Source organism: Mustelus asterias, chromosome 11, assembly GCF_964213995.1.
Source record: "Mustelus asterias chromosome 11, sMusAst1.hap1.1, whole genome shotgun sequence".
NCBI classification, from domain to species: Eukaryota; Metazoa; Chordata; class Chondrichthyes; order Carcharhiniformes; family Triakidae; genus Mustelus; species Mustelus asterias.
The window spans coordinates 37563261-37582919 of NC_135811.1; the positions used below are offsets into that span (position 1 = coordinate 37563261).

At 38.9% G+C, this 19659-nt stretch overlaps 1 protein-coding gene across 6 annotated transcripts in view; it reads left to right on the forward strand.

Moving 5' to 3' along the window:
• The window catches only part of LOC144500475 (methylated-DNA--protein-cysteine methyltransferase-like), a 422956-nt gene that overhangs the window by 115735 nt on the left and 287562 nt on the right, over window positions 1-19659 (forward strand). The gene's annotated exons all lie outside the window — the stretch shown is intronic.

Below are 19659 nucleotides of genomic sequence, written 5' to 3' on the forward strand. Positions count from 1 at the left end.
TTGGCAGAGAAAGAAAGGCCCCCATGTAATAACACATTCGATCAAACCAAAGCTCTTTTATCAAATAATAAAGCAAGAGCTTAAGTTGAATTAATGAAGAGGATTTAAAGAAAAAAAATCTCAGAAGTAACATAAGTGAATTGCTTAAAAATGCTGAGTCCTTCTCTTATCTGTGTTCTTTTTTTTACTAGAAGTGAAGTTTCAACCAACATAAGTTATTCACTAAAACAAATGAAAAATCTTTTTGTTGATCATTTTGTAACATGAAAGTTGAATCATAAACTTTCAGTCTTCAGTACTATTAAAGAAAATTGCCATTGCTGGAATGGCACGGCACCATTTGTGGTTACATTATAAGTGTATTACAAAATTCAAATAAATGTGCTGAGATATCGATCTGAATGTTGTAAATGGAAGTGGTGAAACTCATTCATGGTAACTAGAATCTTGTTCAATTAACTCATTTAAAAATAATAGTGAAAAAGAATCTTAAGTGTGAAAAGAACTGTCTGCTCAAGACTGAATTACACAAAGCTTTATATTACAGAATTACTTTTTTAGTCCGTCTTCCGCCACAGATTGCAGTTGTATTGAAATGATGCCACTGAGTAAAGATATGAGAGTTATTCTTTGGATAGGCTTTGCAGAAAAAAATGATCCGAACAATGCATTCTGTTATTAATACACAAACAGGCCAACAGCTTATTACAAGGTAGAGTCACCAATAATTTATGTTGCATGAATGTGTTGCACCACCAATTGCTCCGTGAAAACAGGATATCATGCTTAAACTTCCTGTGATTTTGATGAAATTGCTGCAGAACTTTCTGTCATGTGTTTGATGGGAAATTAAATCAATCATTATCAGCGTAAGCATCCTTTTAATGGTGTCACGATTGTCAGTGATTGTTGATCAAACTCTCTTGCCCAGAAAGTAAACAATTATAACTATGGAGACTTATTCCTTCAATTGTGATTTTTTTTTTTAGATTATAAAAATGCTAAATGTAATTTTAAAATTTTTTTTTGTTTGCCTTCTTCCTTTCAATCTAATTTTTTTCCCCTCGTTTACGCCTCTGTACTTAATTTGAGTTCAATTTATTTGACTCTATTTCTCCTTCATTCTTCATCTTACTCCTGTTTCCTTCTCAATCCCTGAACCTTATTGGTTAAGGAGATACTCTGTTCTGTTATTCACCAGCAATGCTAAATCTTGTTGCCCTCACCACGTCATTATCCACTGACACTCCAGAAACTTTGTGGGTAAAATATTCCAGATCTAGTCTTTCACAATGCAAAAGTATATGTGCACAAGTATGCTATAACACCCTGCAATCTAATAAATGAGGTCCCTTTCAGTAGCTAGTGCACATATCTGTGTTATGCTTTCTTTGGCTTAAATAAGTTGAGTGTGGGAATTTTCCCTCATAACTCAACTGGAATGGGATGCGGTACATATTTCAAGCTGAACCAATAAATAGTTAAATGTCATTTTTTGTCACACTAGATTGTTATAGTTTTTTTCGGCTTCTTTCTGTTAGGCACATACCTTTGAAATAAACAGTGTTGTGTTTGATCTGATTTGAAGGCATGCTGAACCTTATAGCTGCATAATGTGTATTATTTGCATTTTTTAACTGAGGCAACCCAATATCCTCGACCCAATCATTGAAAAATCCCTTAGTAGTGTAATCTGTTCCAGTAATATGCTTCATTTGGTACAGCAAGCATTTTTTTTTACATCATTTACTATTTAGGATGAAAAACAATGTCCCAGAATTTGTATAATCAGCAGATTGTGTGTAATAATTAGACTAGGTTCCTAACTGCAGTATTGAGTCTGGAGTTTATGAACACTGTTCTACGATTGACAGTTTTTATTGGAGTACAACTGCTTAACAATTACAGGATTATAGAAACATTCAGAAAAGATATCTGAGAAAAATGGTGTTTTAGATTATTTTGACATGGCTCATATTGTTAAAATGAATGACAAAGTGCTAATATATTAGATAACTGAGCTTTTTGTATTCATAATTACTCTTGGAGCGTGGTTAAATTGTTAGGATTTTGAGTTCAGAAGGATGTATATCTGAAAGTAGCCATTTGATATATGATATACAGTAAATTGAAAATGTTAGTCATTGAGCTGTTTAGTTGTTTTGGAGATTAACACAGTTCCTAAAATAGCTACATAATTCAATAATAATGGAAGACTATTATTTTAAATCTTTGTATTTTATTTCTCTAGTGTTATCGTTATTTCCAAGGGGTATTTCTAGAGGTAGAAAAATCCATGTTCCACTGGACAGTTGGCTGAATTACTGACAAATAAGTGCCTTGAGATCGATGACGATTTTAGAAATAATATCTCTAAGCATTTAGGGCAATAAGCAGAGACAGAATTAGTCAGAATGCTGGGATCAAAAAAAGAAACTCTGTTAATAGCTTACAAATGCAAATAGCTGATACAATGGCTGGAATTCTCTGTCGTTCACGTGATGGGATTCTCTGGACCCACCAGCGGCATGAGGTGGCTTCGATGAGAATTCCCATTGATAGCGGCGGGACCAGAAGATCCTGACACCAACGAATGGCACTCCCTCTCCCGCCATTGAGAAAAGTGCTGAGGAGAGGCCAGCCATTCCTGCCCTGTGTTTTGTAAAAGAAAATGCAAGTATAGTGTTTGACTAGTATAGCATTGATACAAACTTTGCCTCAATCTCAAAATAAAATGAGCGTGATTGACTTGCGTGTGACCCAGAGAGATTTTCTGGCATGAGAGGTAGGAAGTCATTACTTGGTAAGCACCATGGAGGCAAGCAAACAAGCACATGATAATATACATTATCTTTCCTGTAGAAATGAGATCTCTAGAGTGGTAAAATATAACCAAAGTCAGCATGGCAATCAATTCAAAAATCATATTCTGCAGCTACAGTCAATTGTTGGCAAAGTAGTTTTACTTAGACACAGGAAGCCTCTCCAAATTTTGCACAGTCACTGATAGATTCCCTAGTGGTATAGTTCAAGATGCCATAACAGAAAAGAATATCAATTAATCTATCATGAAACCTATTGTATAACTCACAATTACATGATTGATCCGATAGGTCTGATCTGTTGAATACCTATATACTACAGCTGGTCAATTGTCCATTACAGGAAACCAGCCAGCTGTCTTGCTGGCTGTAGCTCACCAGTAAAAGATTAATGAGGCTTGAACCCAAAAGTCGTTCCAGATCCCCAGATGCTGCGTTGGGAGGGTGCTACTTGTGCATCGCTGATATCTGACCCATTCGGCACAAAAACTGAAGTCCCCACACTTTTCTTTTGACACGTGTGTAATTTTAATCTCTTAACCAGCGTTGTTATTGATAAAACCAGCACCTGGAACTGTGAATCATTATGTAAATAAGGTTAAACAAGAGATTTTAGTTGCCGTTAAAGCAGTTCAGCACTGTTTTATACCTGAAGATGAAAATCATCCCCACTTTGTTTCTTCTAGCTAACCATGCGAAATTCATTAGTGAAAGGGTAAATAATTTAGAAGAGATAGATCTGAAAAAAAAACTTAAATTGACTGAGTAGAGCACTGTTGGAGGCTGAAGGGCCTGTTCCTGTGCTGTACTTTTCTTTGGAGTATAGGTTTGCAAATTTTGAATGACGGTCAGAAAGCTTTGCTTCATGCTAAAAGTAAGCAATGTATTGAATGGACTTCCTGGTGGATGAGTGAAGTAAAAGCAACAGCCCAGAATTATTTGAGAAACCATCAGAATTATGATGAGTGGATTACAGTGTTTGTAACACAGATAAACCCATCAGCTAAATTATGTACTCTTCCATATTAATCTTATGAGTTCAGGAGAAGACACAATGACTATTTTTAAGTGAGTTGTTTTGGAGAAGGAACAAGCAACAGGATATGAGCACCATAGAGAGGTCAGCACAAGATAAAAGGTGCAAATACATTACACTTAACAGTAAGAAAGTGATGGATCAGACGCAGGGAGAAAAGTCAGCTAGATTCTACTGAATTATGAGGATTCCAAGCGCCAGATTTAGCCTGAGCAAGTAATCTAGTGAAATTAGAATTGAAGGAAGGTGGATGCTGCTGAGATCTGTGAATGATGGCATTGGAAATTTTGATTTATCCAACATTTCTTGTTGGACAGGCAGCCTAACTGCACATATGCCCTTAAACAGTGGTTACAGAGAAGTAGAATTGACGTATCCGTAAAGGCTGACCCATGTGTATGTAAGCGATATTGCTCAGGGGTGGCTTGTAGCTGGGACGGACTTGGCAGTGGGGCACAAGTACAGGTTGGATGCACTTGTGTTGATAGATGAGAAGAAGCCATTCAAGGAAATTTTGTGACTAGATTAGACCAGGTATGGCGGAATAAAGCAGTGTCATTGAGGTAGATGACAGAAGTGAGGTGATAATGGAGAATGCAATGATTAGTGTTTTTGAAGAGGTAAAATCAATGAATGGCATAGTTTATGATCTCAGTCTACAAATATATGACTGACAATTTTACCACAATTGCTTTCTACTATGGCCTCATCATAATTCAAATTGTAGAAACAATGAGAGAACGTGGGTTAGTGCCAAGTATGAATTAAGAGATGTTGGAGAGAAAAGGGGAAGCTCAATATAAAAACATAGTTTGTAACGAATGAGGGGTCAGAAAATATATTTTTATTACAATGGTCTGGATTTTACAGGGGTCATGTTCACCCCGAAAAGAAGTCAGTTAGGAGCCCACCCATGAGAGAGCCAACTTCTGTGCAGCTATTTTAAGCTCACTGGGGCCAAATTTCAAGTTTGATGGGGCCAAATGGCCTACCTCTGGTTCTATATCTTATGGTCTTCCCGTCTTATTAATTGGCTCAGGGTGAGACATCCATCCTGACATGAGGAAAGGAAGTCCTGCCTTAACTGGCATTTCTGTAGTCCCAGCAGCACTAGATGTGAATGATGGCCATGGCTGGGACTACAGCCAGACACCAAAGAAGAGGCCGGATTGAAGTCAAGCCTCTGGTATTAATGGGGCCCGGTGAGCATGCCCAGCAATTGAGTTGAGGGGAAAGGAGGCCTAGTTTGAGAGTCCTGTGGGGTGAGACATTTAACCTGGGCGGGTGGGTGCATCCAATATGCACAAGGAAGCTCCAAAGGAACTCCCCCACCCCGGAAGTAAAAATATTAAGGATCTCATTAGTTGAAACTGTCCACATCTAATTTTAAACGAGATGGGATGGCAGTGGGGCGGGGGGGGGGGGGGGGTGCGGCGGTGGTTGGCCAAAAGCAGGTAGCTCATTTAAATGTTTTAATGAGCTTACTAACTGAGATATTTTCTCTGAGTTTTAATGATGAAACATTAGTTTTAAATCTGGCAACTAAAGATGGGTGGGGAGGAGTTATGCCCCCTGCTCTACCCAACCCCCCATTGTCCTCAGCAACCTCTGATCTTTTCCGGGCTCCCCATGTTCTTCAAAGGCCCTCCACCAATATTCTCCCCATCCACCCTGATCTCTCCGGTCCCTCCCGTGTTCTTCTTTACCTTCCCCAATCTCTCTCAGTGCCTTTCACAATCTTCTCATTTCCCTCACCCTGACCTCAACCTCCTAAGGCTCCAGACGAACACCAATTCGTCATCTCTGGCTCCACCACCAATGCATCCACTGCCAAAACCTCTGAACTCTACTCCCCACCACCACTCTGTTTCCTGGACGCAATCTGGTGCCGCTTCTCAATCTGACTGGCTGGTGTTGCAGCTGAAAAATGAAATAGAGAAATTATACTCATGCCTCCTGTTATGTTCAGCAGCTCCTGAGGTAAATTTGTTCAGCTGGGTTTCTGGAGTGCAAAATCGCCTCCCTCACCCTTCTAGTCTCCCAGTATTCTGGTCAATATTTCTGGATAATGGAAAACAAATTACATGAAGATTGGAAGAAATGAAAGAACACTCGAGTATATTGCAGTATTTCCAAGTTGATGGGATATTAATTAAGTTGCTGTTTCCTTTAGGCTACAAGGAGGAAAAATAGCATTGCTCCGTTTAAAAAATTAGCAAAGCTGGTGACTGGAGCATTTATTTTCACAGTACCTTCCTAAATTGCCATCCTTCAAATATAAGCTTATATAGTGATTGTTGAGAGGTTGACTGACCTGAGGAAGGAGAAATTACAGTCAAACGTATCCAGTTTTCACCTAATAACCTCACCACTGCTCTTACCGAGGACAGGTAACTTTGTATAGGTCAGGGACTGGTCTCAGTATGTTTCAGTACAAGGCTGCTATAGTTCGGTATCACACTGTTGGGTGTATTTAACCAAAAGAGAATGCAGAATTTTCATTTTTTTACTTAGATTCTTGCAAAAAAATGAAAAACTTCTGATTCAACAAGACATGGAGAGATTAATGTATTTGATGTCAAGCTAGAGGCAGCTGGAAAATAATCTTTGTCAGACCTGAACAACAATGTCTGTAAATACTTTTTTTGTATTTCTACTTTTTATGCTCAATTCAAACAAATGGGAGTTGAAGCATATTAATTTAAATGTTGGAAATGTAATGCAAGACATGCCAGAAGCCAATAAATTAATCACTGCCCTTGTGTATACTTTTCCATGGAGGAGCATTGACATCCTTTATCACCATATTTTATAACTGGAGTTTTTTTATGGATGGCATGGTAGATCATATCACCATAGAAAGATATGGCACAGCAGGAGGTCATTCTGCCCAATTTGCCAGTGCCAACTTTTTTCTCAAGCTATCCAATTAATCCCAGACCACTGCTTATTTATCATAGCCCTGTATGTTTTCTGCTCTGATCTGATCTGTGTTTTGTAGGACTGTAAGCTCACCACCATCTTCTCTGGGGCAATTAAGGACTTTTAAATTCATTTCTGGGGCATGGGTGTCGCTGGCTGGCCAGCATTTATTGCCTATCCCCAGTTGCCCTTGGAGGGTAGTGGAGAGTCAACCACATTGCTGTGACTCTGGAGTGAAATGTAGGCCAGACCAGACTTCTTTCCCTAAAAGACATTAATGTTTTTAGGGATTTTCCAACAATCGACAATGGTTTCATTGTCATCAGTCAATACTTAATTCCAGATTTTTAAAAATGAATTCAAATTCCACCATCTATCATGGCACAATTCAAACTCGGAACATTAAATGAGTTTCTGGATTAATCATCTAGTGATAATACCACTAGGCCTTCGCTGGGCAATAATAAATGCTGTCCTTGCCAGTGAATGCTCACATCCCAAGAATGAATAAAAGGAATAAAATAAGTAATCCAGCTGATGAATATCCCGATAATAAATCTTGGTTTACTACCTTGGGGTGACTATGGTGATGACAACCATACCTTGCTGGAAGGATCATACACAAACATGTCTCAAAATACTTCTGAGATACAAGTACAAAGGAGGCAACAGGGACATAAGTTCACATTAAGCCATGAGAGAGTGCACAAGCAGTGAAAAAAATAATGTAATGAAATTGTTCAAGCATTGTAATAAATGTAACAACTCCGGTATCAGGGCTGGCAGTAACTGATATGTAAGTATCAGATTTGCTTCTAAAAGCCAAAATGGTGACCAAATTGAAAATCTGTCTGTGAGATCGGCCTGTAATCATTCTCAATAATTTGAGAGGCCACTATGCAGATAGGATTGCGATACTACTTCAGGATAGATTCAGTATTGAGGGTGTTTCCACCTGAATTTTTGTAACTTCCGCCACTTCACAACAGCCTAGGATCAGGTGGCCTGAAGCCATGTTTAACTTTTCATGTTTAAATTGTTTAATCTGCATTAAGACCAGACTTCAAATGGAGCTAATTGGTAAAACCATGTGCTCTAAACTAAAAGGGTGAAAATAGCATTCAGAGCATATTTTATAGAAATCCAAAGCCCTGATTAGCATTTTCATGGCAGAACGTAGCAGACATTGCTTCAGTAACAGGTAGGATGAGAAATGAAATCTAACACAAAATCATATAAACACCAATCTCAATACACCTTTTGACAAGAAGACAAGATTAAGTTACAATCGACTTGATTCAAATTGCCCTAATTGAGCCAATGTAAAGGTTCTGTGCAAGACATATTACCATTATTATTATTATTGCTATCATCTTTTAACTTCTAGCTTAAAGAAACCTAAGGGCTAATAATCAAATGCTGATGTAAACTTTGGTTTACTTACACATCTAAGTAATATTCTGCCACCTGTTCAATGTATACAATGCAAAACAAACTCAGGAAGCAGTTGTGTGAACAGTTAGTGATTGCAGCTTTCTAAATTTCCACATAAACATGAACTACAGTTAAGTTGAAATGTCTCTCATCTGAAGCCTGTAACATAGTGCAGATTGGAACAGTGGGCCCACGTTTCAACCATTTATTGGAGGAAAAGTATTGTGTGAGGGCAGCAGATTTAGGCCGATTACCCTGGAACTGTGCCAACGGCAAATTGGAAGCTGATGATTTCCAAATGTCTGGAGCTGGCATTGAATATGCAAAGCTGGGCCCTAAAACTAGTTTTAGGATTCCATTCAGAAGTTAACATCAACCGGAGGATATGATCTGTGGGCTCTGGTTAGTTTTTTCGGGAGTACGCAAAGGCCTAACCAGCAATTCTTTCAAGAGCCTGCTATAGACAGTCCACTGAATGCAATGTCCATTTTTTTAAAATGTTGCATCCATGGAACCAATGGAGCAGCATCACTCCTACGTGCTCCATCAAAATAACATGGCTATGACTAATCTGGGATCATTCCACCCCTTTCCCCTCCCTTCTTCCCCATCCAGCCCCTCTGCTTCACCCCCACCGCAACCCTTACCTATAGGCTGGCTTTTGCCAAGCCTGGCCATATTTCTCAAGACCCTGACTGAAGAGTTCCCATAGACAATGAATTAGCGGCTGTTCTCTATTTTTTAGGACTGAGGCCCAAGGTCTAATTTCAAGGGAGTGGGGCCATGTTTTCAAGCTCACATTTCAGGCTTAGAGCCCATTTTGTGTGAGTTTCCAACACAAATGAATTTGTGTACTGAAGATTTTCAAATTAGGAAACAAATTGCTTAAGGTTTATTTTCTTTAATATATGATATAGCTCCCTTGATTGTGTTATTATCTTGTATCTCCACCTATTCATCTAATTTTCTAAATATAAAGTCATGGGAGGCAATGTGCCATTTGTTTTTCTTGCTGGAGTCAGACCCATTTCTGAGGGTCACCACTGAAGTAAATGAAAATTAGTTGGCATTATCTTTTTATTAGATGCTCATTATATAGGGACACCCCTATTCTATATGGTGCACAAGAATGATTATTTTGCTTCAACGTAGCAAAGGAAAGTAAATCAGAAAATAACAGTGCAAATGATAAAATAAAATTGCAAATTTTTTGATATGGAAATACATAAAATGACTTGTTTCCCTTGACAACTTTCCTAAATGAGTCCAAAAAAATTCCTTTAGCAGTGCAGTTGGTGGAGGCACTGAAATTTACTCATCTGACAAGAAACCCTAATCCTGTCAATTTTTGCCACGGTAGAGAATCCCCCTTGACAAAATATTGAAGTGCTGACAAACGAATGACTTGCGATCCATTCCTGCTCATGGGAAGTCCATTTTTAAGCCTTTAGGACAATAGCCAGAGGCAAGGTTGAAATACAGAACCTTGCAGGTGAAAAGCAGCAGTTTAGTTATGTAGAAAATGTCTAATATCAGAAACTGTAAAGAAGCGACTGTGATGTGATATGTTGGATTTAATGAAATATGATATATTATGTATTAATATTAAAAAAGAAATGTTAGCAGGTGTTATTCTAAAACAACTTAATTGTTGAAAATATAAAGTAATTTAGCACATTCATAGACAATTTAACACTGTCGTAGGTTATATTACAAACTTCCCTTACCAGTTCGACTGCTCTATCTATTTATTAAAACTTTTCATGCAGTAAAAACATTTTACTTGTTAATGAGGAAAAATGGAAGAATTAATGACATAGAGTTGGATCTTCCAAGATGTCTCCTGTAACCATGCAAAACCATCTCCCTTTTCCTGTATGTAGTTTAATTTCTGTGTTAAGGTTCAGTAAGCAAATGCAAATAGATTTAATGATTTGCATCAGTAGATCATTTCTCTGTATAATATCCTTTGCTATTTTGGTCAAGGACTTTTTCTTTAGTAAGCTTCACCTATTTCCTAGAGCAAAAATTATTAATATTGGTAACATTAAGATATGTTCAAATGAGGAGAGAGATGAATTTATCATGTAGTTACAGTCAGATTGGTCCATCATCTTTCCAGCCAAGTTAATTGCAGCAGAGGATATCTGTAATACAATATAAGTGAAAGAATGCATGGGGAATTGTGGAAAAAAAAATGGAATGTAATAAAATGTTTTAAACTGCCTATTGAATTTAACATTTTAGGAATTCTTTAAAACGTTTAGGATCCTATCCCTTTTTGGGAGGAGCACTAGTATTACATTAAAGCTACTCCAGTTATTTTGAGCATGGTGCATCTTGTAGAATGACTAGTATTAACTGATAACTACATTCTTTAATGTTTGCCTCTTGGAAAATGTGCTGCTGAAATGGTATCGTACTAAAAGCAATGAACTTGGTTTCTTCATGTGTGTTCTTATTCCTTTCTATGTTCATTTTTTTCTTTCTTTCTGAACTCCTTTCATTCCCTTTTTTTCCTTGATCCATATTTACCTTGTATTGTAAATGAAGGTAGATCTTAGGACATTAATTGAGCTCTGTTGGATGAGTTGGTTCAAAACAAAAAAAGCAACAAATTTCCAAACTCTCCCAGCCCACATGTGCATTATGATTTTTGAGCTGATTTCTCCAGAGTCTTATTCCACCATTTGAATTTCCCAGATCCATAGAATTTACAAAACATTGGTAGAATTTGTTAGTGTGTTCTGTGCATGTTGAATGTCTCCAATGCATCATTTATCTATGGCAAAATGGCACAATCATTTTTTTATGGCAGCCTTTCGTCCTGTAAGACAATCGTTGGCATTACCAATTCTTCGTGGTCAACTCTGTGTTAAGCATCATCTGGTGTGGTTCAGGAGCCCTACTCTAACATGGCAGTCTCTGCCGTATTTGCTGCAGTGCAAAGCAGTGAGCAGAGAAGACCTGCCTTTTCTGTGGGCCCCCTTCTCAGCCAGCTGAGCTTTTTACTTCTGCTCTCCTCTTCCAATGCCCTACCAAGCAATCAGCCTTCAGAGGTCAGGGCTATCAACCACTGTCTCCCAGTTGTCTGTGTCAAGGTCTGCCATGTTCATATCTCACTTGCAGGTAACCTTTTAGCAGAGGTATGGATGGATACCCAGGAGGTCGTGACCCAGTGGCCAATTCACTGTACAGAAAGTCTTTGGGTATATTGGCTGTCATCCATCCTCTGAACAGGACCAAATTAGCGCACTCGTTGGCTTGACAATGAGTGTATGATGACAAAACTAACGTGCTCCAGGATGAGATCTGAGCTGATTACTTTTTCCTGCCACGAGCTGCTGAGGATACATCTGAGACAGAGAAAGTGGAAACAATTCTCTCATTTCTTCTGCCTGGTATGCATAATCCAGGTCTCACTATTGTAGAAGAGTGTGCTAAAGGTATAGACTTAAAAGCCTCACACTTCAGTCTTCTCAGTCGAATGCTGTTGCTTCATACTTGCTTACTCGGATTGAACATAACAGTTGTAGCTTTTTCAATGCATGTATTGATTTCATCACCAAGTGATAGATTGCTGGTGATTATGGAATCTAGGTATGTAAAGCTATAAACAACCTCCAGTGTCACATTGCCACTGCTATATATGGTGGTATGGCAACATCTTAGACCATGACAAATGTCTTCCTGACGTTGATAATCAAACTAAGCTCTTTACAGACATGAGAAAGTCTGTCCATTTGTCGCTGAAGGTGTTCCTCAGTATGGAATGTTCGTGTAGCATCGTCAATGAAAATAAATTCTCCAATTAGGACTTGGCACACCTTTGTATTGGATCTCAAGTGAGCCAGGCTGAACAGTTTTCTATCAGTTTAGTTATGGAAATAGAAACCTCCTGTAGATGACCTGAAGGCATATAATAGCCGTAAAGAGAAGAATATAATGAACATATCAGAGTTTGTGCCATGTATAACTCTTCTTGACCCTACTGCGGATCGCAGCGTTTTCCAGTATTGCCCTATCAAAGCTAACCTCAGCTTCAGTGGGCAGATTATTTTCTACAACAGCTTAAATAGACCGCCTCTGCTCACATGGTTAAATGCTTTGGAGAGATTGATAAAGGCACTATATAGTGGTCTCCTTTGTTCATGTTGTTTTTCTTGCAATTGCACCCTTTCTCCAACAGAAACAGAGATGTTTGTGGAGATGGTGCAGGAGTGCCGGTTTCCCATTCTTGATGAGTTCAAGTGGAATAACTTCTGCACGTGGAGCTTTGCCCATGGCAAATAACTTAGTAGTTTAATTAAATTCCTCCACAGTGGGTTTGATATCCAGCTCTGCCATGACAGACTTTTTAATGTTGTCTCAAGCTTTCTCAGTGACCGTGTTCTCCCTAGAGTTTAACTGAAGATGTTCCACCCATTTCTTCAAAAGTTTGTTGCAATTGGTGATGACCTCCCCAGCCTTTGTTTTTAATGGAAGCATTTTCTTTGCTGAATCTAAAGATGGCCACCACAAGTCACCTGATGGCTGGAATTATTAAGGTAACCACTTCGGCATTATATGAATTAGATATACTGGAGACATGCCCTGACGCTTCGTTCATGAAATCTCGGACCTGAGGCTGTTAAGGTGCATTACAAAAAGGAACTATTGAAAGAAAATAGATGTCATTTGCATCTTATAAGTTTAACCCTCTGAAGGGTCAAAGTGAAGTCTGAGGGTCTACACATGACAATAGCTACATGCATCAGGGTCATTAATATTGATGATGATTCTTGAGGCTAGTGGCTGGGAACCTATAAGCCATCATACAAAAACGAGATTCAGATAATAGGCAAGCATCCCTTTATGAATTCACTGTGTAGGAATGAGATGACATGACTTGCTGATCATTTTGAAATCGCTATATACAGTTGAGAACTCAAAGGACAGTCTGCTGATATATTTCCAACCTGCAAACATCTAACAGCAGTGTGTATGTGTATGGCCTCCTGCAAGAGGTTGCTGCACATCCCATGGACCAACAATTGACTACACAAACAAATATTTTTTCAGAATAAGCCCACAGCCTATTCACGCAATAACACTTTTACTTACGACAGACGGTGAGAGAATAAAGTTCAGCTTTTCCCTCTTTTCTATCTGTAACAACGGGTGGAATTTTCCCAGCATTTGTCAGAGCGTCAGGCTCTGACCGAAAACCGGCGTGCACCTCTCTAGAAACACAGCTGAGTTTTCAGACTGGATTTTCTGGTGAGCACAGGAAATCATGGGTCTGTTTTGTGCTGTCACTATGGCAGGAGGGTGCCTTATCGAACCGGCAAGGCCAGCTTCATACAGATCGGGGTACCATCTATAAAGGATGCCCAGTTCTGCTATCTATCCCCCACCCCCACAGGGACTCACCCCTCCGCTCCCCCACAAGCATCAGGGTAAACCCCTCTGCACCACCACCACATAAGTATCAGGGAGCACTCTTTCCCTTCTCACAGGTATCGCACCCCCTTCACAAGCATTGTTTTCCCCTCCTTCACAGGTGTAGCCACCCCCCCCCCCCCACAGGAACCGCCCTACCCCTCTCCTTCACAAGCATAAGACGGGTTGTGGCTGATTCACACCTTACTAGTTGGTAGTGCTCATACTGAGGAGGACTATGGTTGACCAGTGATACATGATGGTGCCTCCTACCATTGGAGACAGTCCATAGCACCTGTTCTTTATGCCAATCAACTTGGATTTATCAGTCGTAACTCCTGTCGCCCCTATGTTAATGCTCTACAGCAAAACAGGAGTGTCTGCTGCATTGAATTTATGGACAACCTGGGCTTTTTAAAACTTGGCTCCCCCTCTTGACTTTTTTGGTTGATTACAACAGAAGCATAGAAAATAGAACAGGACAGCACAGAAACAGGCCTTTCGGCCCACGATGTTGTGCCAAACATGACGCCAAATTAAATTAATCCCTTCTGCCTGCCCTTGGTTCATATCTCTCCATTCCTTGTACATTCATGTGCTTATCTAAAAGCCCCCTAAACGCCTCTATCCTATCTGCCTCCACCAACACCCCGGCAGCGCATTCCAGACACCTAGCCCTCTCTACGCAAAAAAATTTGCCCCTCATATCTCCTTTGAACTTTCCCCCTCTCACCTTAAGCGCATGTCCCCTGGTATTAGACATTTCAACTCTGGGGAAAAAGATTCTGACTGTCAACCCTATCTACGCCTCTCCTAATTTTATAGACTTCTATCAGGTCTCCCCTCAGCCTCCGCCACTCCAGAGAAAGCAACCCTAGTTTGTCCAGCTTCTCCTTCTCGCTCATACCCTCTAATCCAGCCAGCATCCTGGTAAACCTCTTCTGCTCCCTCTCCAAAACCTCCACATCCTTTCTGTAATGTGGCAACCAGAATTGGACTTTACATGCGGCCGAACCAAAGTTTTATAAAGCTGCAACATGACATCCTGACTCATGTACTCAATGCCTCGACTGATAAAGGCAAGCATGCCATACACTTTATTTACCACTCTACTTGTATGGCCACTTTCAGGGAGCGATGTACTTGAACCCCAAGATTCCTTTACACCAATGCTGTTCAGGGTCCTGCTATTAACTGTATACTTGCCCTTAACATTTAATATCTCAAAGTGCAATACCTCACAATTGCTCAGATTAAACTCCATCTGCCATTTCTCCACCCGTATCTGCAACTGATCTAAGCTTTGACAACCGTCTACACTATCCACAGCTCCACCTATCTTTGTGTTGTCTGCAAACTTACTAACCCAACCATCTGTTTTCATCCAAGTAATTTATATAGCTCACAACACAGCAGAAGTCCCAGTACGGATCCCTGCGGAACATCACTAGTCATGTACCTCCAACCAGAAAAACACTCTTCCACCATTACACTCTAACTTCTATGGGCAAGCCAATTCTCCATCCAAGTGGCCAAGTTACTGTGGACCACATGCATCAGTTACAATGTTTGACATCATCTTAGTCTCAGGAGTTGCTGGAAAAATTACACATGTCTGCCTTTGGCTACACTCCAGATTTTCTGTCAGCCTTTACTCCCTTAGCCTTCTACGCTCCCGAGGTGTGCCCAGCAGGTTGATGTGATGGGTCTAATGTGTGGGTGAAGAGAGGTTGCACACTTTCTGTTATTGTGATCTAGCTGGCTTTTCATTTTCAGTCCACACCACTGGCTAGCAGCAATGTTAACGAAGAGCACCAAAGGTCAGAATTTTCCACTGCTGTTTGCCTGCAGGATCTTCCGGTCCTGCCGAAGTTGATGGACTTTTGGCTGACTCACTGCCTCCGCCGTGGTGGAACCTGTGTGCTGGCCCACTGACAGGTGGACATGTCCTTACACTCACTCATGAACCAAACTCTCAGCAACTGGGGAATAGCTCCACTGCCATTTGGATACCTCGGGAGAGATGGCACAATGCACTTCCAAAATATTTCACGCAAATTCTAGATCCCTGGTATTGTACAAAAGGCCTGTCCTGCGATTGCTGCTTATCATCTCAAAGCATGTTCTTTGCTATTGTGCCTGCTGTGTTATGTGCAGAAAATGGATAATGACAAAGAAAGTACCTTATTGGAAATTACAAACGCAGTTTAATATTTTTTTATGAATAATACAAAATTATATATATTATACAAATACATGTATAATTTTGTAACCCCTACTGTGATAGATGGTATTGCATTGTAACCAGCATATTTTCCCTAATTGAGAATAATATTACAATGTTTTATAATTGAACCACATTTAGTTCAGGATACTGCAGATTGTTTCTTTCATGAAATAAACTGTTATTTTAATTTTTAAAATAAGGTTGTTAAAAGGAAGTGCTGCAGGTAAGATTGGAGCTTTGCTCTTTGTGAAGCTTGGAGTGGAAGATTTACAGTGCCGAGGCTTAACCACCATTCCCATAAGTATTAATTTTAACTCTACTAATAAGAAACTGTGCAAAAGTGGAATTATGAGTTCACTAGTATCCTATGAAAGGTCAGTTGTTAAAAAGGCAAAGTCTGACATTCTGAGAAAAAGGTGCCTTCATTAATCATCCTGAAATTGTCAGCGTAGAATTCCTTGACCAATAAATACAAACAAGCTACAAGCAATTGTTTTAAACAACATTGCATTTAATAAGAAATATAAGATTATTTTGGCCTGAATAAAGTGATTACATTCTGTTCAGAACTATAAAAATCTTCATCATATTTCAAGGAACAATGTGGGCCATTTTTCTCTATCTTTGTATATGTAAATGATAATGTAAATTGCCTTAGAGCTTTATGCCTCTCTTTAATATAATTCCATCAGCTTTTAGATTTTATTTTTCTACTCTGTGTATTTTAGGCATAACATAGTTTTACGGGCTGAATTACTCTTTTAATAGTCAAATAAAATCAACCAGATGTTTCATAATGTTGCAGTCCTTGTATCTGAATAAAGAAACATATTAATTCCTACATCTTTTAAGGTGTTATAAGAGCTTCCACCAGGAATTGTTTTGATAATTTTTCTGATTTCAATACTTTTGGTCTAAAGTTTGTGTTAAAAGAAAAGTACATTTCATTCCCCAATTGACCTTTTTGTTAAGTGGCTTAGCATTCTAAATTGGCTTATTTTGCAGTCAGAAGTACAGTTTGAGGGTTATAGAAGTTATCATTTGAGCTCTGGATTTTGAGGACTACCCAGATGGCATAATCACTATGTCAAAACAAATGTATCAAAGTTACACTGAAATTTGGAGAATTGTTTATCTAAACACACAAATCTTTAGTTTCTGTTTATCACCATCAAATACCATTTCCAAATTGAACCGTGGAAATATTCTAAGTCCCTTTGGCCCAATCATGCAGTAGGAAGGTTGTGGTGACATGAACAAATTCTGAACACTGCGTTCTGTATTTGTGCCTTTGGCGTCTTGTATATGTTATTAGCCTGTTGAATAATTCCCAGGGCCTTGAGATAGTGCTGTTATTATGGCACGTGGATATGGTATACATTCCTATAACATTCCTTGTGCTGCTACTTTAATGTAGAGTTTACATTAAACGGATTAATGTCTCAATTTAAGACCGACAAAAGGGATTTCCTGCGTAAACCTAAGTGTTGCATCTTCAAGATTTTGAGAAGATGTGGAGTCCACTTCGCAGGTCAACAAAAGTTGATTTTCTCTCGCCATAAAGCAGTTAATCTCCATCTGTGCACTGATTTATTCTATTATTTACATGTCTTAAAAGCGTTCATTCTAGTTCAGTTGCTGGAAAAACCCAGTCATGAAAGATGAGTCATGGGTTCTTTGCATAGGGCCAGAAGAGAGCTCTAAAGGTTTTGGGATAATTCTAGGCTTAGATGACCCAAGTAAGTTATGAACATTCTGATTTAATTTCTGTTGAGGTCCTGAGCATATTGTCTGTCCGAAACAACTGCTGGAATGTGATCATTTGTGTCCTTATTGACAAAATATTGCTGAATCCTGGAGAGAACCAGTGGCAGAGGTAGAGAAGACTGTGAACAGGAACCAGTCTCACAAAGATATATTTAAGATTGTAACAATGCAAACAGAAGAAATGCTGTGAGCATGGCCTTGATGAGTTCCGTAACTATAAGGTGGGCTAAGACTAACAGGTTGCCATGAAATTCGGAAGTACCCTCAAGAGATATGGACCTGAACTTTCATATTGTTAGCAATGTAGGAGGTGAAATGATTGGGAAGAAATGTTCTGGAAGATATATTCCTCAAATGTTTCACCAGCCCCCTTCACCCCAGAATATTATAAAATAAAAATGAGTCGGATGCAAATTCTACAGTCTTTTGGATACAACAGGCTTGTTGGACCAAATATAATTTCCTTATTGCAAACTTTATGTTCTCAGCTAAATGATTTGACTAAACTGAGAACATTGCGAGATAAACATAACTTTAAAAAGTAACTTCTCTTCACACTTAGCATTAGTAATTTGTAGGATGGACTGCCACCTAGTGCAGGCAGTTTAGATTTAGTTGAAATATTCAAAAATGAAAATAGACAGATTTCAATTTGTCAGAAAGAGGCACGATACCAGGTTTGTGTCAAGGATAGTGAGAGAAAGAAATGGTCAGTGTCAGTCCTGAACATGTACTTAAGCATGCTTTTAATGTTCTTTCCTTGTCCCTGTAAGAAGCCAATTTCAGATCAGATTATTGCTCTGAGAATCAGAATGTAGTACATCCTTTAGTTAGGAGAACTGGAGCTAATGTTGAGGGTACAACAATTTCAAGTTTGGTTGATTTTGCAACTGCACCTGAACTTCATCAAAATATCATTCCGTGATATTTAACCATCAGACTAATATTGTCAGCAGTGCCATTCGTCCAATGAAATGCTAGACTAAGACTCCCTGTGCTTGTGGTGGTTCAGCTGACCAGAAAGAAATCCCATGGATCTATTCAATGGGAAGGAATTCTCACAATATGCAAACCAACATTCTTCCCTCAATGTCACTGTCAAAGCAGAGTAATTCGGCATTCATCTCATTACAGTTTGTGGGATCTTTCTTTGTGAAAAATGGCTGCCACTGTTGGCCACATAAGTCATTGCTCATGAAAATAATTCATTGTTTCAAAAGTGCTTTGAGATATTTCTGGGAACATAGTGAGGCATAACAAAAATGAATTTTTTTCAAAATATAAAACGGCTTCTGGGTTTTGAAGTTCTTTGCTACAGAACTGTCCTAATATTTTTGCTTTCAGTTTTCACTTTCTGCCTTCTTTCCTTAGCCAATCTCTTCTTGCATCCATAAGACAGATATCAAAAGCAATGGATGAAAATTTTAGCAAAAAAAAACAATGATTAACAGATAATGACATCAACCACAGCCCTGTGTTACGTTGAGGCTTTGTACAGAGTCATGTCTGGATTGTTTGGATAGTTTTAATCAATCAGTCTTTGGGCTGAACACAATTGGTTAGTTAAGACAAATGGCTGCTTAACCAGGTTGGGTTCCCATGGAAAAATGTTGCAGGTGGGATTTGGGCAAGAAAATTTATTTAAAATATGTATCACATCATGTAATGTTATTACAGCTATCACTCTGTGGTAAGAGTGATCTAAAGGGGCCACAGTTAATTGGAATATTCATTTAATTGGGGCAGATAATTAGGCACAAATGTTGCTGCTGTATATTGCAATGATAAAACACTGGTGCTTTATAGGGACTCCGCTCTTGCAGTTGCCACCTTTATTGAGTCATTTTAAATAAAAATTACCGTAAAATACATTCCTTGTCATCTGAAATATTTGCTTCTGTTAAAACTGCATTAGGAATTCATTACCGTGCCCATATGTCTTTTCTTTTTATCAAATTGGCTTATTTATCCATTATCAAAACACAATTTAAATTACAGGTATTGTTGATTCATTTACTGGCTACTTCGAT